The following is a 27,295-nucleotide window of genomic DNA, read 5'->3' on the forward strand; positions in this document are numbered from 1 at the left end:
ATGTAAAAAAAAGAAAAAGAAAGAAAGAAAGAAAGAAAAGAGCCTTACAATATTCAAACTGTCACTTGCTTATAAAGAGGCAATGGCATGAAGAACAAAGAACATGAGCTTTGGTATCAGATGCATTTTCCTTTTTTTATAGTTGCATTTTCATGGCACCCATCATTAAACCTCTCCATTTGAATATCAGATTCAGCTGTCTCTGCAAAGTACAGCTTTTGATTCATGTGACTAAGATTCTTCTTATAGTTTCTTTTTGCCATTCATTTTTGAATTCTTATCACTGCCGGAAAAGTTAAAGGCACTGTAGGGTGATAAAAGATATTTCCACTTCCTCTTGGTACTTACAGAAATCTGGAGTATTGAGAAAAGTTCTCTCCACTGGGAGAGTTTAACCTCAAGCCTCTTTCTTGGATCTTTTACAAGCATTTTGATGTTCAGAATTACTGATAGGCCTGAGTCCCTCTGTGCTCTGAATTTTGGAAGTTTACCCATCCCAAACCAGTGATTCTCAATCTATTGACAGATTTGCACCATTTCCCCCCTTCTCTGCATCCCCTAGGATCCCTGCCCAGAGGGTTTAGTGTTAGATGCCACCAATAATAAATATCCCCATCGCAATCTGAAGATGAATCTGAAGAGAAACCATGACTCTTTCTGTGTCAACAGCATCCAGGCCCAAGGGCTTAGGAGACAGCAGACAACCCCTTCTAGTGGAGGGTCTCAGTCTTCCTCTGAATCACCCTCCTTGGAGCATACATGGCTGTCGTCTTCAGTGGTGGTTTTCTGAGATTCCTGTACCTCCTGATTTCCAGAAAAAAGGTAGCAGATGCCCCGAATCTTTATTCTTATAGCCCTTCCAATGGTGTTGCAGCCTCTGATCCTCTACATTAAATTCCTCCCTGTTTGGAACACCTAGAGTGTTGTGTTTTTCTTTTTCTTTTTTTTTTTTTCCATGATACTCTGGCTGTTGCATCAATGCTGGCTGCACGGTAGAATTGCCTGGGAAGCTTTTGAAAAGGACTGATGCATGGCTCCCACTTCTGGGAAGGGGCCTAGGTATCCTTATTTTTCAAATGCTCTTCAAATATTTCCAATGGGCATCCAAAGATGAAAACCACTGTCTCAATCTCAAATTGAATTCCCAACCTCAGGGTTTGATTTCTTTTCTGTCAGACCCTCATCTTTTTTTTTTTTTTTTAAATGTCTTTATTGGAGTATAATTGCTTTACAATGGTGTGCTAGCTTCTGCTTTATAACAAAGTGAACCAGCTACACATATGCACATATACACATATTTCCTCCCTCTTGCATCTCCCTCCCACCCTCCCTATCCGACCCCTCCAGGTGGTCACAAAGCACCGAGCTGATCTCCCTGTGCTATGTGGCTGCTTCCCACCAGCTATCTATTTTACACTTGGTAGTATATATAAGTCCATGCCACTGCCCTCATCTTTTTATCATTTCAAATCAGGTTTATCAAGTCAGAGGACTCACTCTATCCCTTCCCTCAGTGTTTTCCCAACAAATTGAAGAGAGGCCAGTATAAGCAATTTTCAAAATGGCTCAGGGTTTCTGGATAGCTGACTGAAAGTACATGGCAGACACAAATGCCAGTGCAAATGTAAAATTATAAAGAAATAAAATATTTAACATAAGTGATTTTTAAAAATTGATCAGGCAGTTTGAAAAATAAACAAAATTGTATTTTGAAAATGAAAAATATACTCATAGAACCAGAATCTCAAAAGACATATTTGACGAAGAAAATAAAAATTGGTGAACTATATAATAGATATGAAAAAAAATTAGAGTGCGGCTCAGAAAGGAAAATAATAAGAGCAAACACACTGTATACATTTCTTATCACAAAAAAGAAGTGACATGGAGGTTAAATTTGTTCTAGAATAGACGATAGAGAGAGCAAAGTAAAGGCAATTTTCTGAGAGATAATTGCTGAGAATTTTCCAGATTTGATGAAAAACATCGATTGTCAGATTCAGTAAGGTCAAAAAATCTTAAGCAGGGTGAATAAGAAGAAATCCATACCTAGACATAGCAGAGTGAAACTGCAGAATACTAAGGAAAAAGAGATGCTGACGCTAAAGCCAGCCTATTAGAAAAGACGGATCACCTAAAAAGAAAAGCCTTTACAGATACAGGTGGGTTTTTAAAAGCAGCAGTGGAGGCCAGAATATACTAAGATATTACCTTAAACAATGAGTGAAAATAACCATCAACCTACAACTATACACAGCAAAATTGTCTTTCAAGAATGTAGGCAAGAAAAAGACCTTTCGTACAACAAAAATTGAAAGAGAGTAACACCAACTTATTCTTTCTAAAGGAACATGTACAGGATATATTTAAGGAAGAAGGAAAGTCTAAGTTACAATGGAAAAAAATGTTAATCAAGGAAACTAAATATATGGTAAGTCTAACCAGATTTTGTATAAAACAACAATAATAAGGGTACCTAATTTATTGGGTTAAAATATAAGATAATACTAAAATATTGGGCAATAATATCATATATAAATGTTGGAAGGGGGTTCTCTGTCAATGTATTCTAAGATCTGTATATTGCTTAGGAAAAAAGTAAGACATTGTTTAACTTCAGGGTTTTAAAATTATATGGAAGTTCATAATTCTTTAATAGCACTAAAAGAATAAAACTTGAATGTGTATCTTCCAAACTAGTAAAGGGAGAAAAATGAAGTGAAGAAAAAGCAAGTTCAATTAGTCCAAAAGAAAAGAACACAAAGATGGAAGGAAGGAAAGGAGGAAGGAAGGAAGGGAGGGGAAAAAATGAAACCTACAAAAATGTATGCAAATAGAAAGCAAAAAATTAAAAGATAGAAATTAGATGCACGTTTCATTAATAATTCATTTAAGTGGACCATACTCTACAGTTAAAAAAGATTATCAGATTTATGTTTAAAAATCCATTAGAAATCCATTATTTAGATACATCTTAAATAAAAGAAACTGGAAAGTTTGAAAGAAAAAAAATTAAAATGGTATGCAAGGTAAACTCTAATTTAAAAAAAAGGAAGGGAGGAAGGGAGGTAGGAAAGAAGAAATTAATGTATCTATTATCATTACAAAACAGGCCTTAAGTTGTGTATAATAAATGCCATATGAAATAGGTACAGCCTATTGTGAGGGAAAAGGGAGTAGCACCTAATTCTTCCCAAAAAGGTTAGGGGAAGAATTGAAAGAAGTTGAAGGAAGAAAAGGAAATAAACATTTGGGCAATGTTTGTTGAGCAGCTGCCTATTCCTGGCCCTAACCCAGGCGATTTATTTGCATTCTCTCCTTGCAATCCTTATGACAAGTCTCTACAATATGAATTATTACCTCCAGGTTAAATAGGTTGCCTAAGGGCTCATATGTGGCTGAACAGGAAATTGTATCAAATTCTTTTTTTTTTTTTTTACATCTTTATTGGAGTATAATTGCTTTACAATGGTGTGTTAGTTTCTGCTTTATAACAAAGTGAATCAGTTATATATATACATATGTTCCAATATCTCTTCCCTCTTGCGTCTCCCTCCCTCCCACCCTCCCTATCCCACCCCTCTAGGTGGTAACAAAGCACGGAGCTGATCTCCCTGTGCTATGCGGCTGCTTCCCACTAGCTATCTATTTTACATTTGGTAGTGTATATATGTCCATGCCACTCTCTCACTTTGTCACAGCTTACCCTTCCCCCTCCCCATATCCTCAAGTCCATTCTCTAGTAGGTCTGTCTTTATTCCCGTCTTGCCCCTAGGTTCTTCATGACCTTTTTTTTTTTTTCCTTAGATTCCATATATATGTGTTAGCATACGATATTTGTTTTTCTTTTTCTGACTTAGTTCACTCTGTATGACAGACTGTAGGTCCAACCACCTCACTACAAATAACTCAATTTCGTTTCTTTTTATGGCTGAGTAGTATTCCATTGTATATACGTGCCACATCTTCTTTATCCATTTCATCTGTCGATGGACACTTAGGTTGCTTCCATGTCCTGGCTATTGTAAATAGAGCTGAAATGAACATTTTGGTGCATGACTCTTTTTGAATTATGGTTTTCTCAGGGTATATGCCCAGTAGTGGGATTGCTGGGTCGTATGGTAGTTCTATTTTTAGTTTTTTAAGGAACCTCCATACTGTTCTCCGTACTGGCTGTATCAATTTACAGTCCCACCAACAGTGCAAGAGGGTTCCCTTTTCTCCACACCCTCTCCAGCATTTATTGTTTGTAGATTTTTTGATGATGGCCATTCTGACCGGTGTGAGATGATATCTCATTGTAGTTTTGATTTGCATTTCTCTAATGATTAATGATGTTGAGCATTCTTTCATGTATTTGTTGGCAATCTGTATATCTTCTTTGGAGAAATGTCTATTTAGGTCTTCTGCCCATTTTTGGATTAGGTTGTTTGTTTTTTTGATATTGAGCTGTATGAGCTGCTTATAAATTTTGGAGATTAATCTTTTATCAGTTGCTTCATTTGCAAATACTTTCTCCCATTCTGAGGGTTGTTTTTTGGTCTTGTTTATGGTTTCCTTTGCTGTGCAAAAGCTTTTAAGTTTCATTAGGTCCCATTTGTTTATTTTTCTTTTTATTTCCATTTCTCTAGGAGGTGGGTCAAAAAGGATCTTGCTGTGATTTATGTCATAGAGTGTTCTGCCTATGTTTTCCTCTAAGAGTTTGAGAGTGTCTGGCCTTACATTTAGGTCTTTAATCCATTTTGAGTTTATTTTTGTGTATGGTGTTAGGGAGTGTTCTAATTTCATCCTTTTACATGTACCTGTCCAGTTTTCCCAGCACCACTTATTGAAGAGGCTGTCTTTTCTCCACTGTATATTCTTGCCTCCTTTATCAAAGATAAGGTGACCATATGTGCATGGGTTTATCTCTGGGCTTTCTATCCTGTTCCATTGATCTATATTTCTGTTTTTGTGCCAGTACCATACTGTCTTGATTACTGTAGCTTTGTCATATAGTCTGAAGTCAGGGAGCCTGATTCCTCCAGCTCCGTTTTTTTCCCTCAAGACTGCTTTTCCTATTCGGGGTCTTTTGTGTTTCCATACAAATTGTGAAATTTTTTGTTCTAGTTCTGTGAAAAATACCAGTGGTAGTTTGATAGGGATTGCATTGAATCTGTAGATTGCTTTGGGTAGTAGAGTCATTTTCACAATGTTGATTCTTCCAATCCAGGAACATGGTATATCTCTCCATCTATTTGTATCATCTTTAATTTCTTTCATCAGTGTCTTATAATTTTCTGCATGCAGGTCTTTTGTCTCCTTAGGTAGGTTTATTCCTAGATATTTTATTCTTTTTGTTGCAGTGGTAAGTGGGAGTGTTTTCTTAATTTCTCTTTCAGATTTTTCATCATTAGTGTATAGAAATGCCAGAGATTTCTGTGCATTAATTTTGTATCCTGCTACTTTACCAAATTCATTGATTAGCTCTAGTAGTTTTCTGGTAGCATCTTTAGGATTCTCTATGTATAGTATCATGTCATCTGCAAACAGTGACAGCTTTACTTCTTCTCTTCCAATTTGGATTCCTTTTATTTCTTTTTCTTCTCTGATTGCTGAGGCTAAAACTTCCAAAACTATGTTGAATAATAGTGGTGAGAGTGGGCAACCTTGTCTTGTTCCTGATCTTAGTGGAAATGGTTTCAGTTTTTCACCATTGAGGGCGATGTTGGCTGTGGGTTTGTCATATATGGCCTTTATTTTGTTGAGGAAAGTTCCCTCTATGCCTACTTTCTGCAGGGTTTTTATCATAAAAGGGTGTTGAATTTTGTCGAAAGCTTTCTCTGCATCGATTGAGATGATCATATGGTTTTTCTCCTTCAATTTGTTAATATGGTGTATCACATTGATTGATTTGCGTATATTGAAGAATCCTTGCATCCCTGGGATAAACCCCACTTGATCATGGTGTATGATCCTTTTAATGTGCTGTTAGATTCTGTTTGCTAGTATTTTGTTGAGGATGTTTGCATCTATGTTCGTCAGTGATATTGGCCTGTAGTTTTCTTTCTTTGTGACATCTTTGTCTGGTTTTGGTATCAGGGTGATGGTGACCTCGTAGAATGAGTTTGGGAGTGTTCTTCCCTCTGCTATATTTTGGAAGAGTTTGAGAAAGATAGGTGTTAGCTCTTCTCTAAATGTTTGACAGAATTCACCTGTGAAGCCATCTGGTCCTGGCCTTTTGTTTGTTGGAAGATTTTTAATCACAGTTTCAATTTCAGGGCTTGTGATTGGTCTGTCAAATTCTTTCAAACCAGAAAACTCACTATGTGAAAACTGAGGCTCAAGGTTTTGTGTGTAGAGTTGACAGATAAAATGCAGAATACTCAGATTTGAAATCCAGATAAACAACAAGTGATTATTTTTGTATAAGTATCCCATGTAATATTTGGAATATACTTATACTAAAAGAAAATTATTTACAATTTATCTGAAATTCAGATTTAATTGGGAGTCCTGTAGTTTTGTTTTCTAACTTTGGCAACTCTAGGTAGAGATGAAATAAAAGGGAGGGACTTGCGTTGAGTGACGGTGCTTATCAGAAGTCTCCCCTTGGGTCATGAAGCAAGACTCCCTTCCATTCCTCTGGCGACAACCCATTCAAACATACAAAGAAATATATAGACTATCATTTTCTTAATTGTTATTTATTTATATTTATTATTACTATATAATACTATATAATAATTACATTATTATTATTATGTCACAAAGCAATATAAGAGGTTGGAGAAAGAAACTCAGGAAAAATATTAATACATTCTCTTTTTTGCCATATTCCATTTTGAGCCCTTGGAGGACTTATTTGTAACTTGCTAAATCACAAGTGAATTGTGAGATTTATTGTCCCTAAGTTTTCAAATGGAATTCTTAGGGGTATATTTACTATAAAAATGTTTCATCACAACTACATAGTTTCATGCATCACTGGGGTCCACATTTGCTTCATAGTCTAAGCTGAGGGTACAAATCCTAGTTGGACTGGAAGAATGAAGCACCCAGGCTCAGTTATTCATAGATTTCCTGGGGCAGATGGATTTTAAATTAAGCTTTATGGGAGGAAAAGAACATAAGTTAGACTCTTCTATAAAAAAGGATATTGCCTAGTAGGCTGTATCATAGAAATACGTAGGAGCTGGGTAAACGGTATAAATTAATGTCTAAATTATATGACTTTTAATTTACATGAAAAATATCATTGTGTGATATTCAATTTTAAGTATGAAATCATACAAATACATATGTCAATTACCCATACACACTTGCATTTTTTCTGTACATTTGAAGAATGGGAGATTCTAATTAAAAATCCCTTTTCATCAGAGCAGTGGCATCACACATGCTTGGGAAGATTCAGAGTAGAACATCTCCTGTGATATGCCTCACCCCATCTTTCCACCCTCAAGTCACGAATGAAGACAATCTGACATGCTGATGGTAGGTGATCTTTTTTTTTTTTTAGCTCAGACACAATGTTATGCCTTGCTGAAAGAGAAATCTGTAAAAAGGGAATTGGGTGTTGAGGCTGGACATGCAATGCCCTTCCGATGCTATGCTACTGAATTTCAGTTTCCACATTCGCCCCCTAACCCAAATTTTTCAGAGTTAAACTGTAACAAAATACACGTTGCACTAAGTTTATTCTGATCATATAATTTTTCTTTGATGATTCAGAAAGCAACCCAAGCATCTTAGTATGCTTCCAAGCCATCAATTCAATAATTTACTAAAATTGAGGCATAGGGTGTAATGAAAAGACTGTGGGGCTTAACACCAGCTCTACCATAATCTGGATAATTGAGGACAAGTGTTCAACTCCCTGAGCTTCATTTTAGCTAACAAGAGTTATCCTTTAAGAAATAATGAAAGGAGGCATGGACTACCTGTTAGGCCCTTTGGCCTCTCAAGCTCCGGTTCTCACTATACAGGATCAGAGAAGCAAATGGTATGAGGCACCATTCTGATTCTTTTTTTTTTTTTTTTTATCCATTCTGATTCTTTATCATGCCTAGAAATTGGCAGTTTATTTAAATAAATAAACAAACCCCAGATTAAATAAACCCATTTATATCTACAAATATTTAACTATTACACATAGTTACAATTTTTAAAATTAACAATTTACACATATTTAATTATTCAAAATGTAAAATACAATTTTAAAAAGTCAAATTGATTTAGGATTTCTGGCTACTTGTAATCTAGAGCATGGGTTTGCAAACTACAGCCCAAGGGCCAAATCCCACCTGCCAACCAATTTTATAAGTAAAGTTTCATTAGAACACAGCCATGCTCATCTGTTCAAGTATGATCTGTGGCTGCTTTCCTGCTACAGTGGCAGTTGAGTAGTCATGATAGGGATGGTGTAGCCTACAAAACTCAAAATATTTACTATCTGTTATTTTATAACAACAACAAAAAATGTTGCCAGTATTTGATTATAGATCAAAGAATTTTTTTCTGTTGTAAGTAAACTTGAGTGTGATCCATTTAGAGTGATGGGCAGGAATTTATTCATGGTCTCCAATGGTGACCAAAGCACAGCTCAACAAGGTGGTAGCACACCAGACTGGAAGCTTCTATAGTTAGAAGTCAGATCTGGCTTCAAATCCCCCCTTATGTAGATAACATACATGTGAGATTGTTGGGAGGATTAAAGCTAAGCATGATTTAGTAAGTGCCCCCAAAATGTTCACTCTTTCTATTTAAATAAATTTAAATAGAAATTTAAATTTCTATTCTGTTTCATCTCAGAAGAAAGAAAGAGAAAGGGGGGGTCTCTCAGGTACAGTCACTCTGATAAAATGAGACAAAACAAGGTCCCCTTGCAGCACTATTTACAATAGCCAGGTCATGGAAGCAACCTAAATGCCCATCGACAGACAAATGGATAAAGAAGATGTGGTACATATATACAATGGAATATTACTCAGCCATAAAAAGGAATGAAATTGGGTCATTTGTAGAGACGTGGATGGATCTAGAGACTGTCATACAGAGTGAAGTAAGTCAGAAAGAGAAAAACAAATATCGTATATTAACACATATATATAGAATCTAGAAAAATGGTACAGATGAACTGGTTTGCAAGGCAGAAATAGAGACACAGATGTAGAGAACAGACGTATGGACACCAAGGAGGGGAAACGGGGTGGTGGTGGTGGTGGTGGGATGAATTGGGAGATTGGGATTGACCTGTATACACTAACATGTATAAAATGGATAACTAATAAGAACCTGCTGTATCAAAAAAAAAAAACAAAGCAAGGTCCCTGTGTAATTTTATCTAAGCATAGACAAAAACAAGGTCACGGGGCCATCCATAAAATACCAAATACTCCCTTTCCTGATTAAAATTAATGACTTCTTTTTCTTCATTGAGCATAAAATTGTTTCTGCCTTATGACAGCATCTAGTACAGAATGAAGCCCCACATCCTTAGACACTCCCCTGAATCACCCCATGAACGCTCAAACCCTATAATAGATTGTTTCTAACACTGCGTTACTGAGGTTCCCATGGTTCCCCATGGTGTGTGCTCTCCCTACCTGCAATGAATCATAAACCCAAGTTGTCCAACTATGGGTGTCCCTGTGGTCTTTGGCTGAAAGTCATTGACAGTGAGATACGAATAGTTTCAGTTTGTTTTATTTGTATTATAAAAACTATAAACTGTACAATGGTGGTAGCAGGGAAGAAGAGTAATAATTACTGAATAATACTATGTCCTAGGCATTTTTCAAACGTTATTTCTTTCGATTCTTATAATTCTCATTTGAGTTAGATATTGTGATCTACCTTTTACTGACAGAAGAAGCTAAGGATTGTTGAAGCTGACCAAGGTCTGGGGCATGGAAGATGTGTGTGTCACTTAGAAGTGTGTAACGGTTGAGAGAATCACAACTTTTTATAAAGAAAGCCAATCTAGTAAGGAATAAAGCCTATGTCTCCCCCTGTGACAGCCTCTCTTGTATGTATCACACAGTGCTGGGCACTGGGGCCAGGATGCATAGATTGTCTTTCTGAACATCTTAGAAACTTCTCCATTCCTCCTCTTAGACTTAAGCCCTCGGAGCAGCTGGTAGTTATGTCCCTGCTGTTAGCACTTAAAATACAAGGTTAGGAATATGGGATGAGCAAGAACCAACCACCCAACCACAAGCCTTCAGAATCACCCAGGGAGATCAGTCAAACCACTGATGTCCAGAGCCCCACCTCAGACCCCTGGATCAGAATCTATGGGGAGATCTTGATATTGGTGCCCTTAACAAGCTGTTCAGGTGATTCCAATACAGACTCACCTTGAGAATCACTAATGTAACTGAGTGTCATATTCCTTGTTGTTTATCCAAATTTCATTCACACATCAAGTCTCATTTAAGAGTCTGAACCTTCAGACCTCTCTGTCTTCAGGGACATTCCTCCTCACTGAATTACCCCAGCACTCAGAGTCTGCCTCACACAACTCATGCCTGAGTATGGAGGCTGATGGGGAAAATTCAGGACTTGAAGACAAAATTCACTCTCCTGATCTGCCAGGGTATCCAGGTGACCTTAAGCCTTGATTTCATCATTTGCAGTATAAAGGAGAAATAGTCTCAAACCTGGCCTAGGACAGAGTTTTCTGTGTAATCCAGTTCACATGTTCTTCTGGAAAGCAATTAGCTTTCTTGATAAAACACTTTAAATTTTTTCTAATAAGACCTAATGGTATTAAAGACCTGTTTTAGAAAACTAGTTACCCATCCAATCATTTGACTAATGATTTGTACTTATTCTTTTTCCTTTTATGTGATCTAATAAAGATTATCTAACCACTTTTTTTTTTCTGTAATTGCCTCTGCCAAGAGAAAAGTCTTAGAATTGGTCTGTTCCAGATCTTTTCCCATAAAGAAAATTCGACATTAAACTTTCACGTTCTCTTAATTAAAGTTTCTGAAAAAATTAATAGTAAAATAAAGATTAATATACCTACCTCCTCCTTATAAGCTACAAAGCATTTGACAAATATAGAGTCTCATAATGACTTATGACCTTTGCATTTGTTTTACATGGATAAATTGTGTCTCTCCAACTATATTATTGTCTCCTGGAAAGCAGGGATCATAAACATCTTTGAATATTTCTATATGTCTTTCTCTATATAATATTATAAAGAGTGAAGTAGATATAATAATTCCTATATTCCTATTAAAATTTTTTTCTGAAAATTCAATTAAGAGAAACTGAAGTGTTTTATGTCAAATTTTCTTCATGGGAAGAAATCTGAAACAGACCAGTTTAACAATTTTGCTCTTGGTAGAGATGTTTGTAGGTTAGATTATGTTTTATGGAGTATGGACAGAAAGAGAGAGGGAGAGAGAAGGAGAAAGGGGGTAGGGAATTGATGAATGTGACAATTTTTTTCTTAATTCCTGAATCTCATGTTCAAATACCAATTAAAGTTTCTCTAAATTAAGCCCTTGCATAGAATACAGTCTGTGCTTGATAGGGTCATGACTTTGCAAAGAGATTACAGTTTAGGAAAAGATAAGACCTGCACTAAAATAATCTTATGCAGTCTATGCTGAATTAATTACATGAGTGCCACTGTATCTGCTGTGAAATAATAAGAAATAAACATATTGCTCTGCCCCTGGTTCACAGAGCTCCTAAAACCATTGTAATTTGGTGGCATTAAAGGTGTGGATCACAATATTCCAAAGAAAATAATGTGTGATGTGCATTTGAGGAAAGAGGAGATGTCCTAATAGTTGATGCAGAGGAAACAGACTGGAGAATAGTGGGATATAATTTATGAAAAGTATACAGTCAGGTGTTCTCAGACTAGTCCCCAATATTTCTAGACCAGAGATAGCTGGAAGCCAGAATAGATAGGCAGTTTATTTTTTCATGTGATTCTAAGAATAGAAGCAAGAATTTGCTTTTTACACAAAAGAACAGATATTATGGTTCCATTTATGTGAATAACTTAAAATAGTCAAACTCAAAGAGACATAAAGTAAAATGGTTGTTACCAGAGGCTGGGGTAGGAGGAATGGGGAGTTATTGTTTAAGAGGTACAGAGTTTCAGTTCAGGATGATGAAAAAGTTCTGGAGATGGATAGTGGCGATGGTTGCACAATAATGTGAATGTACTTAATGCCAACGAACTGTACACGTAAAAATGGTTAAAATGGTAAATTTTCTGTTATGTATACTTTACCAAAATTTTAAGAAGAAACAGGAAAAGAGTTTTTTAGGGTGGACTCTCCATTTAGTCAAGAAAGCATAATTTTGGTGAGCCTTTTAGCTGTACAAATGGAAGGTAAGTGACACTATGAGTACTGGAGATGCTTCAGACCTAGATGGACCACAATTCTGTTCAATGGGTCTTGCTCTTCAGAGATAATTATGATATGAACTTATTTTTGACACCCTCTAACTGGGGATTAACATAGGAAGGAAGAGACTTGAATTTGTGGATGTAAAGATAAGGAGGAGAGAAGACCTCTGCCCAGGATGATAAGTAGGCCCCAGCAGCATGGCCTCAAACCAGGGCTAATGAGAATGGCTGCTGGGAAGAAGTGCTGATGCCTCTAGCAGGTGATCTCTAACTTTGAGTTTTTCATTTCTTTCTAAAACATTTTAATTTCTTAAGCTGTTATCAAGCCTTCATATAATTCATGGGCCAGAAAACTATAGTCCATGGGCCAGCCACATGTTTTTTTTTAAAATTTATTTATTTTATTTATTTATTTTTATTATTATTTTTTTTGGCTGTGTTGGGTCTTTGTTTCTTTTTTTTTTTTAATAAGCAAGGCATCTTTTTTTTAAATTTATTTATTTATTTATGGCTGTGTTGGGTCTTTGTTTCTGTGCGAGGGCTTTCTCTAGTTGAGGCAAGTGGGGGCCACTCTTCATCGCGGTGCGCGGGCCTCTCATTATCGCGGCCTCTCTTGTTGCGGAGCACAGGCTCCAGACGCGCAGGCTCAGTAGTTGTGGCTCACGGGCCTAGTTGCTCCGTGGCATGTGGGATCCTCCCAGACCAGGGCTTGAACCCGTGTCCCCTGCATTGGCAGGCAGATTCTCAACCACTGCGCCACCAGGGAAGCCCCCAGCCACATGTTTCTGTAAAGTTTTTATCTGATCACAGCAATGCCTATTTATTTATGTATCATCTCTGGCTGTTTTCATACTACAACTGGAGAACTAAGTAGTTGCAACAGAGATTGTATGGCCCTCAAAACCTAAAATATTGATTATCTGGTCCTTTAAGAAAGAGTTTGCCCCAGAAAAGCACGTCACAGATTCAAGTTAGTTGTGTTTGAGAGGAAACCGAAGGGACCTTGTCCACCTGTTGGAATAAAGTGGACCAGAGAGGTGGAGAGATGATATTCAGATAGACATGAGGGCAGCAGTTAGATTGAGGGGCACCCACTGTCGTGGATTTGTAGAACGTGTAAACCAGGTCTCCAGAAATCTTCGGGAGGGGACTGAGCTCCTCGTCATCACTTAAGCGAGACCTTGGACCAAGAACAGAAATGAGCTATATATTTGAGATTCCATGTATGAAGCTTTTGGTTTTGGGACTCTGACTAGTCTTAATCTCTAAGGAGATCCAGTGATATGCAAAACCTCTAAATATTGATAATTGAACAAATGATATCACTTAATGCACAGACACTGCACAGGCACACTCTATAATTACACCCCAAAGTGAACAGCAAGTTGCTATTTCCCTCACAGTTTCTGAGGCAGAGGGGGAGTGAAGGGAGGGGAGGAAGTAGGGCGCACCCTTTAGAATAAGGATGTTCAGGCATAGCACCAGATTATACAAAGCTCTGTAGTCTTTTCTTTAAACATTTCTTAATTTTTTTTCCATCTTCGGATTTAAATTTACCTAAAGAATTGAATGAACCATAAACCAGCTATTGTAGATTGAATTTCTCTTTCAGAAAATGAAATTATTCCTAGAGAGAGAAGAGAGGTATGTTTGGATCTCAAGTCATTTCCCACCCCCTGTAGCTGTGGGGACTCCCCAGCCAACAGTGCTCAGATTTTGGCATGGTCAATTAACCATGCACTGGAGGTCAGGCTGAACTTCTTTGTCAGGGAGCAGAGTGATATCCTAAACTCTATTAGATCCAACTTTTGGATTGCCCAGGAAAACCTTCCATTTATGGGTAATGCTCAGGTGGTACAACTTCCTACCTGATGCTGAGAATGCTGCTATTCATTAACAAAACTTCACTCTCCAGTCCCTCGATCCCAGAGGCTAAGTTACTGGAAAATCTGTAACGTGTGAATTAAATTCAACAGACTTCACTCTTTTTAAAAAATGGCTTAATCTCCAGGAACTGCAATCTTTAGTTGACCAAGTATTTTGAAATCCCAGTTACGTCCAAAGTTGAAAAGAAAAGCAGTCTTTGGACTTAGTAACTACTGTTTTTAGGGCATTTGGGGTTCAAAGCCTTTGGTATTTATTGTACATAATCTTAATGACAGTGTCTTTATCTTTTCATTCATTAATATATTCATTCCAGAGATGTTGAGTACTCAGTATGTGACAAACAGCATTCCAGAATACAAAGATAAAAAAAAAGCATAGTTCCTGCCCTTAAGGAAATCATATTTTTAGGAAAGAGACTCTGCTTAGATTAAGTTTGATTATGATTGTCATGAATAATGCCATTGTCATCAAAAACAAGATAGGACAATGAGAATATTTGATGAATATTTTGACATAACTCATAATAGATTTGAAGACATTTTGCAAAGCAATATTTCAGAAATGTTTGACCAATTACAGAATTTTTCTCAAGCTTATTACTTGGAAGGATATCACTGATTTGTGCATATTCAAATATACTTTAAAATATTTTTGATGTGTTATTTTAGTCATAATATGCTAACATCTCTTATGGTGCCAGCACAGAGGCTTAGATGTGGTAGACACCCAATAAGCATTCCCTTGAAGTTTAGATTTGGAATTTTTAGGAATCAGCTTTTAGGAATCAGCTAGTCCTGTGGTCCTTAATCTTAACTGGGTTTTAGAGCACTTTGAAAATCTAATGAAATCTGTGGAACTTTTTTCCCATTAAAAAAGCACATATTTACAAACACTCAGATTTTTGTATACAATGTTAGGGGATTGGTGGATTACCTTAAGTATCATCCATAAACTCCTTTGGGGTCACATGATCTAGTCTATATCTTCCATTTTATAACTGTTAAAAATCATTGCCAAGAACCGGGATTGGAAAATTATGGCCCTGAGGCCAAATCCAGCCTTCTTCATTTCTTCTTCTTGTACAGCCTGAGCTAAGAATGGCGTTTACATTTTCAAATAGTTACATTTTAAACAGTTATGTAAGAGCCTGTATATTATCTTCAACTTTGCCTTTTGGCTTGCAGAACCTAAACTATTTACTATCTAGTCCTTATAGAAAAAATTTGCCAATCCTTGCCCTAAAATGGTCAGAAAATTTCTTCTAAATCACTCAGCCGATTACTAGAAAACAGAGGACTAGAATTCATACCTCCTGATTTCTCATCCATTGGTCTCTCATTACTCCTATTGATCAATTAAACTGTTGACTGATTGATTTAAACCCAATAAAAAAGAAAACAAGGAGTTGTAAATCTGGAGTACTGATAAACAATTTCTTAGATAAATAATTGGACATTTTTGCAGGAAGTTGAAATCCAGAGAACTAAATGACCTATCCAAAATCATATTACAAATTTGTTAAAGAAGCAAGCCTGTGAAACTCAGGCTGTGCATTACTGACTACTTTTTTAAACTTTGCATTATTTTCCATTCCACATGTTTGAAATGCAATACTTCTTGTGAAAGAAAATAATGGTATGGAAGGAACTTACTTAAGGAAAATATTTGAACAGATGCTGTTGTTAACTTCTAATTAAGTGATTTTTAAAGTTATTTTCAGATTCCTCCTGTCATGTAATACTGTAAAAATGAAATGCAAAGAATTATGATAACCATTATCACAAAATCACACATGCTATCTTGAATATATTCTTTTAGAAATTTCAAAGTACCTGATTGCTATTGATTGTTTTCTTGTATCAATTAGGGCTGCCAGAATGGTTTCAAACTATATATGACAATATTAGCAATAATAGAGTTTAAAGATTTTCATAATAAAAAATAATAAAACTACTTAAAAGATAAACATATGAATAATATGTGAAAGCAATACCAGATCCCCTAAAGACTTCTATGAGGTTTTTAGCCAGAGTCCTTTTTTTTTTTGATCGATTTTGAAAACATTTTTGTCCATATTTAACCACTAATAAAAAAATTAGGTGTCAAACTCGGAGTAGTGTGTACTACACAGGAAGAACAAAACAATTGTTTCTATAAAGGAGGAGTTGTGGTCAGAGTCGATAAGCTTGGGGTTTTTTTCAATATATTTTTTTAACATCTTTATTGGCGTATAATTGCTTTACAATGGTGTGTTAGTTTCTGCTGTATAACAAAGTGAATCGGCTATATGTATACATAGATCACCATATCTCCTCCTTGCGTCTCCCTCCCACCCTCCCTATCCCACCCCTCTAGTTGGGCACAAAGCACGGAGCTGATCTCCCTGTGCTATGCATCTGCTTCCCACTAGCTATCTATTTTACGTTTGGTAGTGTATATATGTCCATGCCACTCCCTCACTTCGTCCCATAAGCTTGTTTTTTACAGTAAGACTGTCTGGAGATTCTGAATTAGAACTACGTTGGTAAGTCTGGCATGCTCTCTTTATGCATAACCTCTATTTACATGCCCCCCAGCCCAAGTCTTTTGCACTTACCTGAAAAAGCCAGGTTTCTCAGGGAAATGTGCAGAGTTAGGCCATCTGTCTGAATTCCAAATCTGATTCTTTTTTAATGGCAAGGCTGCTTGGGCACTTCCACAGTCTGCATGCACTCACAGGGCCTGGCCGGTTCACCAAACAAAAGGAAGCTAGTGTTTTAAGTTAAGTTCTGCAGAGGATCAACAGCAACCACAAAACCTCAAGACCATTTCAAGCACACTAACATTGAAAAACCGAGCTCTTAAAGATGAACAGTCCAAGTTGCAAAATTATAGGAAGGCCAACTGTCAAGAAATATTTTTTTAAGGTTTTAGGACTACTGTGAGAATCCATTTTAAAAAAATTATTCAAACTGAATTTTGTAGAGAATGAGGGGGAAAGACAGTGATATTATCAAAACCGCAAAGAGAAGATGAACTGTGTGCTGTGCTTAGGGTGGAAGAATATATATATATATAATTTCCTTTCAGAAAATTTCCGCAGTTGTTCTATACCCCACTGGGGACCTAGGACTCCTACTCTTGTAATGTATTTTGGTGATTAGCTCTGTCATTGATATATAATATTGACTGAAACATGACACTAACATCAGCTCATTTAATTAGAGTTAAGAAAGAGGATATTTGAACCAGAGTCTATTACAGTGCCAGAGGAGGGGAGTGTGTTTGTCCACAGCCTCGTTTTTTAGACCCTTAACATTATCTTCAAAAGAAGCTCTGCAGTGGTGACCAGGGACTGGGGTGACAGGAATGAGGAATGACTGCTCATGGGGGGATGGGATTATTTCTTGTGTTGATGAAAATGTTCTAAAATTGGTTCTGGTGTTGGTTGCACAGGTCTGTGAATATACTAAAAACCATTGAATTGTGTACTTTAAATGGGAGAATTGTGTGATATATTATCTCAATAAAGTGGTTTATAAAAGAAAAAACAAAACAAAAAACAAAAAAATACAATATGACTATATTTGGATTATCCTGTATATAACATAAAGAAATATCATATATTTGATGATATGGCACAAATAAGGCAGTGAGAACAAAGCTGTATTAGAATAAAATGACACTGCATGATAACCTGAATCCGCAGAAAGACAGAAAGAGAACCATAAATGGTAAATAAATAGCTTAACCCAACAAAAAACAAACAAAAAAAAGAAGCTCTGCACACAGTCATGAAGATAGACTGCAAATGTTGAAAGAAAACTAAGTTCCTCAAACTGCTCTAACTTGCCTGCCATTTTATGCAACACTATAAATTAATATTTTATCAATATTGTAATTATCTTGTAAATCACCTAATAACATATAGAAATCTGTGAGTTTAGAATGCTAATTTATTAAATATCAACATTTTAAACACCACTCGAATTTTTAAACTCTAATTTGACATTTCTTTATTTAAAAAAAAATTACAGGAGCATCAAACTTGTACCGTCCTTGAGTTCTCTCTACTTTAAAGGCCCAAATTAGAATTATGATTTTGGTAACTTCAGGTGATCTGTGGTCTCCTTTGCAATGCTGGAATACTAATATTCTAGGCAAACATTTTGCAGCTCTTGTTACTCATTGTTCACATTTCTCATTTCAAACATAATGTTATAAATGCACCTGATTTTGTTCTTTCAGTTGCAAGGGAAGTATTCTACATCTGGAAAGTCTTCAATTTCGGCAGGTGTGCACCATTTGTGTTATAGGAATAAAAATGTTATATGCTTCAAAATAACTCATGCTGGAGGAATTTCAATTTTTAGTTATGGTAGAGAAGACTGTTATAGACAAACCCACCCTCTGAGAAGAACTAAAAAAAATTGGATAGCATATAAATTCTATTGGCTTTAGAAAGCTGGCCAGGCAGTGAGAACCTGAAGAAACCAAATCCCCAGGAGAAGAGAAGTACAAAAGGTGAACCTGATTTTTGACTCTTTTGTACTCAAGGTGCTCCTGTTTATAACTGGCCACTGAGAAGCAGAGAAATCAAGCAGAAAAGGGTAGCTAGGGAGCTCAGAAGTGAAGGGTACTCGGGTTAGGGAGCAAAATTAGAGTCCAGAAATTACCAAGGAGGTGGTGCCCTTATAGTCACCTTAAGCTTTCAGGTAGAACCCCTGCAGGGCTACGCCTTAGGAGAAGGCATTAACTAGAAATACTGTGCCGTCACAAGGTTGAAGCCCAATTTAAATCAAGTAAATTAGATGATTAGATAATCATTGGACAGATTAGGGAATTCACCACCATTTTAACAGCCTATCTCCGGCCCCAAACAAAAGTCATTTTTGGAGGATGATAACACTATGCAGATCAACAAATTTTCTCTCAAATTTTTTATGTACAATGTCCAAATTTCAATAAATGTTACTAGGCATGTCAGAAGATAAGACTAAATAACCAAACTCATGAAAATAAATAGAAAATAGAAACATGCACAAGGAGGTACAGAGCTGAGGGACTTTAAAATAACTGTGATTAATAGTTTGAAGAAATTAGGTAAAATGTAGAGGTTTTGGTATGTTATACTGGAATCTATCTTTAAAATCAAATGGACATTTTGAAACTGAAAGATAAAATACTGAAACTGAGAGATAAAATAACTAAAATTAAATACCTAGTTACAAATAGGGGGACTATTTGGGGGAGACTAATAGAAGATTAGACCCAGAAGATGAGAATTAGAATAGTTCAGTAGAAAACATCAGATTGAAGAACAGAGGAGGGACTAAAAGACACAGGAAAAGGTTTTTTTTTAATGTAAAGGACAAAGGGAAAAGTTCTAACATGCCCATAATTGGTATTTTAGAAAGAGAGGAGAGAAAGAATTGGGCAGAAGCAATATTTAAAGAGGTAATAAATTTTTTAATTATATAATTTTAAAAAGACATAGACTCAAGAAACACTATGCACCTAAAACAGGGTAGAAATGAAAAAAATCCACACCTAGTTAAAAAATCCACATCTAGAAAAATTGCTAAAAACCAAACAAATGAAACAATCTTAAAATCAGTTTGAGGAGGGAAAATTATTTTTAAAGGAGCAACAATAAGAGTAAAAACAAACTCCTCAACAATGAAACCCAAAGGAAATGAAAGAACACCTTCAAAATTGTGAAAGAAAATAACTGCCAACTTAAAATTCTTTATTCAATGAATATACTAATTATCTTGAAGGCAATATATAACATTTCCAGACAAACCAAAAATAAGATAATTTGTAACCTGCAGACATGAACTAAGGGAACTAACAGGAGTTGTTCAAGAGCAAAAGTGTATCCAAGATGGAAGCCAGAACTGCAAGCAGAAAGGAAGGAGCAAAAGAAGGAGTAAACACGTGGGTAAACCTAAATACATTTTGAAGATATTATGGTAACAATAATTATAATGCCTAGTGAGGTTCAAAATATTGGGGGAACCAAAATACATAACAATAATAGAGTAAAACATGAGAAGAAGGTAAATTCAATTAAAGTGTCCTAAAATCCCTACATCTTCTTGGTGGTGGTAGAAGTACAGATTTATTTTAGACTTTAATCAGTCTAGAATACTCATTGTAATCTCTGGGGTAGCCGCTAAAATAATAAAGACATAACATATAATTAACAAGATAAAATAGAAAAAAAAGAAATGATAAAAATATTAATCCAAAAAAAGCCCAAAGAAAAGGAAAAGAATGGGTTGACAAGTAGAAAACAGAGAGTCAGTAGTAACTTTAAAACCCTTAATATAATAATAATATGTAAATAAGTAAGCAGTCAAAAACAAGGTTTTTAGATCAGATGGAAAAAAGTACATGCAACTCAATGTTTCATAGAGACACACCTGAAATACAACAACACAAAAAGGCTAAAATAAGAGAATGAAAAATATGTAACATAAAAAAAATTTTTTAGAAATTCAGTATAGCTATATATTTATCAGAGATATTAGACAATAAAGTAAGAGACATTATTGGCAATAAACAATGGGAATTTCATTATGATAAATGCCACAATCTTTCTAAAATATTACAATTCTAAATTTCTTACACTTAATAATGTAGTTTCAAAATATATAAAGCAAAATGATGACACAATTTAAAGGAAAATGGACAAATCCATTATCATAGGGAGAGTTTTAACAGATGTCTCTTAGTAACTGATAGACCAAGCAGACAAAAATTCCACATGGATATAGGAGATTTTTAACAATGCCATCAATAAACTTGACCTAATGTACATACCCTGTATCCAGCAAGAGCAAAATTCACATCAAATGTCAAAGCCAGTTAACTAAGTGATGGGTATAAAGGAAATCTCAACAAAGATCTAAAAACTAAAATTATACAGAGTATATTTTCTGACAACAGTACAGTTAGGCTAGAAATCAATAACAAAAAGATAATATTAAAACTTCCTTATGTTAGAAAAGTTCTTGATATAAGTACTTTTAAATAATTCAAAGGCTAAAAAAAATGAATACAAATGAAAATTAGGAAACTTTTTCTTTGAATGATAATGAAACTTCAACTTGTCAAATCTTTCAGAACACAATTAACACCATACTTAAATGCTTATATTAGGAGTGAAGCTGAAAATAAATTCTCCAAGCATCCATCTCCATAAGTTAAAAGAAAAATAAACCTAGGGAGAACAAATAGAAACAAATAATAAAAATAAAAGCAAAAGTCAATAAAATATTAAACAAACATGCACTGGAGAAAATCAATATACAAGTTGGTTTTAAAAAAAAAGTTGGTTTTAAAATTTGATAAATCCCTGAAAGACAGGTCAAGAAAAAAAGAAAGAGGGCACAAAACACAAATATCAAGAATGATTTTATTCGAGGGAGGGATTTCAGTACAGATCCCACAGTGAAGAAAATGAAAACAAGAGGATATCATAACAATTTTAGAGTAATAATTTCAATGAAACAATTAAATGGTTTAAAAAGCCATAATTTTCCAAAACTGCCAAAATACCACAAGAAGAAATGTAAAATACAAATAGTTTAATATGTAGTAAAGAAATTGAATCTGTAACTAACATCCTTTGAAAACAAATTTCCAAGCCTGGCAGTTTTACTAGTGAATTCCTCCAAACATTTAGAAATAAAAATCAATCTTACATATACTATTCCAGAGACAGAAAAAGAGGAAAAATTTCCCAAGTCATATTTTGAGGTCCTTGTAACTTTGGTAGCAAATACTGGTAAGAACATTACATTAAAGGACCTAAGGGAGCCCACTCTCTTGTTTATATAGATACAAAACTCTTACAAAATGATAGCAAAGCAAATCCAGTGATATATACAGATGATAATACAATTATTCCAGGAGGGCAAGCTGGTATAACATGTGAAAATCTATGAATGCAATTCACCACAGCAACAGAATAGAGGAGAAGAATCATAATCATCTCAAATAGAGGCAGAAAGATCACTCAATAAAATTCAGCATCCATCTGTGATTTTAGAAAAGAAAACCTACAAACTAAGAATAGAAGGATGTTTACAACATTTTATAGCAAACATCATGCTTCAGTGGAAAATATTGAAAGCTTTTCTTTTGATATCAGGTATAAGTCAAGGATGACTTCTGACTATTAGAATACTATTCAACATTGCATTCTAATCTAGGATCTATCTTAACCCAGTGTGATGAGGCAAGACAATCAATAGAAGGTATAAGTATTGGAAAAGTAGAAATGAAACTATCTTTATTTGCAAGAGCCCTGATTTTATACATAAAAATTCCAGATTTTTGTAGTTCATATAACTGACAAAGGACTCATATCAAATATATATCAATAAGAAAAAGACAGATAATACAATAAAGTTAGTATACACAAAATACATGAACAGACAATTTGCAAAAAATTTCCCAATAAACCCACAAAATGTTGGTCACTCTTATTAGTGATTTGGGAAATGCAAATAAAAACTGCAATGGAATATCACTAACTATACACCAGATAGCTGAAATTTTTAAAAAAAATTTTTTATACAGCAGGTTCTTATTAGTTATCTATTTTATACATATTAGTATATATATGTCAATAAACACTCAAAATACCAAGTGTTGTAGAGGGTGTGGAGTGAATAGAATATTCATATACTACTAGAAGGGGTGGAAACATGGCACAACTAAAGCTTTACTTCTAAAGCTGAGTATACACATATCTCATGAACTGGCGATTGCATTCCTAGATACACACCCAACAAAAAATGCGTATATATGTGTTCCAAAAAATGTTACAAGAATGTTTGAGACAGCAGTAGGTATAACAGCCCAAGTCTAAAATCTCCCAGATGTCAATCAAAAATAAAACGTATTATCAGAAAAAAGTGGGATGTATAGAATTGCTCTTACCATGAACATGAATGAAGTACTGCTACATGCAAAACCATAGATGAGTTTTGCAAACAATGTATTAATAAAAAGAAGCCAGACACAAAAGAAGTCACTGTGTGATTATGTTCATACAAAATTTAAATACTGGCAAAACTGATATGATATTATAAATCAGGTAGTTGTTACCTCTGGGATAAATGAGAGGAGTAACTGAAAGAAGGGGGACTTCTGTGCTATCTCCTGGTCTGGGTGGTTGCTCCTGGTAATTCTGTGGTTGTACTACTATAATTTGTGCACTTTTCTGTCTGTACATTATCCTGAAACAATAAAAGTTTATTTGAAAAAATGACCCTCACTGGAAATTTGGTGCTATACTTGAGTTAACACTAATTATTTTCACAGTTCTATTATTTCCACATAAGGATTCAGCCAACAGTCTCTTTCTTCCTTGAGGCTTGAGATGGAATGTCCTCCTTTTCCAAATTCTTTGCATGTTGTTGCTCATTTTCCTGGATATGATGCTAATACATCCTCTTCCTCACTTTGAAATATGTTTGGTCAGTGCTTCATCCCCACTGAAATAAGTGCCAGAACAATTAGCTCCAAATCCATATTTAGAGCTCATTAAGAGAAAATTTGCGTGTGGCATTTGTGAGCTTCCAGCTCTTACCTATTAAATCAATGTACAAAGTACACTTTGGTTGAACTCTGCTGCAGATCTTCAGAATCATCTTAATCACATAAAAAGAATGATTTCCAATATTGGCACCCCATATAAAAATGAGGCTGGTGATGATAAAATGTCAAATATTTAAAGGGCAGGAGAGGGATCTATGAAGCACAGAATCTCAGTGTTTGAAGATAGGCACTGATGCTAGAAACACCTTCCACGTAATCATCCAGTCTCTACCTGTTCATTGACAGCTCTGACATTTAAAGCTACTCGTTACTTACAAGCTGAAATGTCTCACTATACCATCTACCCACATGTTGAAGTGCCCCTCTACCACGGAGAAAAACTTAATCCCTTTTCTATACGACAGCACTGTAAGTGCTGATAATACTTGACCTGTCCAGTCTTCTCTTCTCCATGCCTGGAGCTGTGTTCTGTTAAAACAATACTCGTGTGGTGTGGCTTTGAGTTCCTCCACCATCCTGGCCACTCTGCTTTCAATACACTTCCGCTTCGTTAACTTCCTCCTTCTTCACAGTTTATCCAGAATGGCACCTAATGCCTTCAGTGTACTCTGACCCGTGAAACGATGTTTCTTTGTTATATGGTGCTTTCTTTAAGAGCTTCCCACAAGCACATTTTCCACCATCCTGTGGTTTAGACCCAAGAGAAGACCTTTGCATTGATCTTTGCTAAACTTTACTTTGCTCCAGGCTTTTCCATAACTTTTTGGATCCTAAATCTAATCACCATGTCGTCATTCAAGATGTCCAACAGAACATAACTGAAGTTCAAGGCCTCTCTCAGCCACCTGAAAGCTTCCAGTTGGGCAACAGTCCATTCATGTGTGTCCTTCAGCTAGAGCCATTCTCCAGATATCATACAGCCTATGATTCCAGAATGTCAATATGGCCAGCAGCTACCTTGCTGAATGCCTGGATGAAAACCACATAACCTATGTCTAATGAATATTGTTCATCTTCATTCTGGTAACATGTCCAAGATATCCCTGTCACAATTTAACTTTCCAGCCACGTGAATTAGCATGTGGACTCTGTACTCACAGTAGAACACAAGGATTTGGAAATTCATCTGTGTTCAAGTTCCTCCCTTTCACCTAGTTAACTGAGTATCCTCAGAAAAACCACATAGACTCTCTGAGCCTCATTTTGCTAATTAAGACAATAGGCTAATTGCCTAGGCCTCTGCTGGAGAATTTTGCTTTGATCTGTGTTATGATGTGCATGAACTTTGTCTAAAGCAGCATTTTCCCTGTAAATTATTCCATGAATTGCAAACTCCACATACAGAATGTTCTGAAACAGAGACTATCAAACATCCCCATGAGTGCAAAGGCCCAAGGTTTTTACTATGTAATGCATTCAGACACTATATTTAGTTATTTTAAAAAAGGTGTCACCTGTAAAGAAGTACTGTTATACAGGAAGGTGATGATGACAACGACCATAGTGAGGATGACGATGATGATGATGATGATGCCCTGATATTCAAACTGTGGCTCCCACCCTGAGGTCTACACCGTAGTACTTCTGTTGTTGGAATAACTAATAACACTCACCTGGCTTCTCATAGTATGAGCAGTTCTATTTATATGCATGTCAGGATATTATAAGGCATTTCAGGGCAGTTGCTAGGGTGACAAATGAATTATATGAGGAAACATAAATGTACCTCAAATCTATACTTCCTCTCAGCAAGGGACTAGATTCAAGGTCTATGTAATTCCTAGGAAACAAGCTTCATGGTGCCATTTTTAAAACAGAACTTGTTTTTCTAGAAGCAGAGCATCAACCCTTGCACTGTAGGAGACTGCCCTCCTATAAATAGATAAGAAATCTAATGGTATTTTGACTTAGGCAGGAAGTCTTAGAACATTGGGGAAGAATTTCAGTTTTCAATGTATTTATTTACCAATAATTTTCACACACACACCCCAAATAGATCTAGTAACTGGATCACCAGAAACCTTTATTCTAGGCTAAGCCAGGCCAGCACCTAATCTGAGCTTCACATATCCCCACCCCATTTACAGAAGTAGTCTTGGGCTTTTTCTCTTGATCTTAACCTTAACTTCTTGCCTCATCATCCATTTCTATGTACACCCAGCTCCCAGCTGTTTGGCTTTGTCTTCCCCTTAGTGGATCTGTGCTTGCCCCTTGTAGCTTAAGACAGATTTGGCTTTTTCAGTTCCAGAAAGCCTCCCTACCTGATTGAGCCCTACCCTGGAACTCATCAATGATGGTTTCCTTGGTTACCTAACACTCACTCCTCAAGTGAGAGGTTGAGAGAATTTACTTGAGAATGGCCAGCTCTTGCCAGAGAACTTTAAGAGACAATTGCAATAGACCTTTCCTTTAGCAGCCCCCAAAGTTTCATTCTCGTTGTAAAAAAATCTCCCCAGGTTTTCTGTTTACTTAACATTTTTGTCTCAGTTCTCTATTTTGGTCACCGTGTCTCCAGAGTACATTTTTTTCTTGAAGGATAAATTTATTAATTTATTCAATGAATACTTATTGTACCAGGCATTGTACTTAACAGCATAGCTCCAGAAGCTGCGTGTTAGTTTGATTCCTGCCTTTGCTGGGGAACCTGTCATCTGCTTGTGCAACATCACTCATGGGCCTCGTCACATGGGCCAGCACTCTGCTAGAGAGTGTCTCTATGTCTTTGAATTCCTTCACCTGGGAATACAAGTCTTCCCATTCACACACTCTCTCTCATTTGCTATCATCCCCAACTTGTTCATCAGAAGCTTAATTTCTCTACCATAATAAACTCATTTGTTTAATCCTATATCCATATGTCATGTACAGTTCAACAGAAGATGAGATCCATGAAATTAGGGACTGTGATTTATCTACATCCAATTGACCAAAACTTAGCACAACAGCACAAAACACATTGTATACACTCAATAAATGATTGCTTAGTGAGTGGATGGGTTGATGGATGGATGGATGGATGCTTGGTATGTGCCAAGCAGATACTAAGAATTTTATATAAAATATATAAACCCTGGGGATGTAATGTTCATCATGGTGGAAATAGTTAATACTGTATTGTATATTTGAAAGTTGCTGAGAGTAAATCTTAAAAGTTCTCTTCTCAAGAAAAAAAAACCTTGTAACTATGTGCAGGGTTGGGTGTTAACTAGACTTATTATGGTGATCATTTCACAATATATACAAATATCAAATCATTATGTGGTATACCTGAAACTGATACGTTATATGTCAATTATATCTCAATTAAAACTAATCAATAATTATATTATCCCCTCAGCAATTGTAGGGAGTAGGAATCATTAGTCTCATTTTACAGATGGAAAAAAACTCAGAAATATTTTGATAACTTGCCCAAGATTATTGTTAACAGTAATACTGTTGTTTTGTTTATTAAGGTATAGTTGATTTTCACTATTATGTTAGTTTTAG

The sequence above is a fragment of the Balaenoptera musculus genome, chromosome 9 (assembly GCF_009873245.2).
Source record: "Balaenoptera musculus isolate JJ_BM4_2016_0621 chromosome 9, mBalMus1.pri.v3, whole genome shotgun sequence".
NCBI lineage: Eukaryota > Metazoa > Chordata > Mammalia > Artiodactyla > Balaenopteridae > Balaenoptera > Balaenoptera musculus.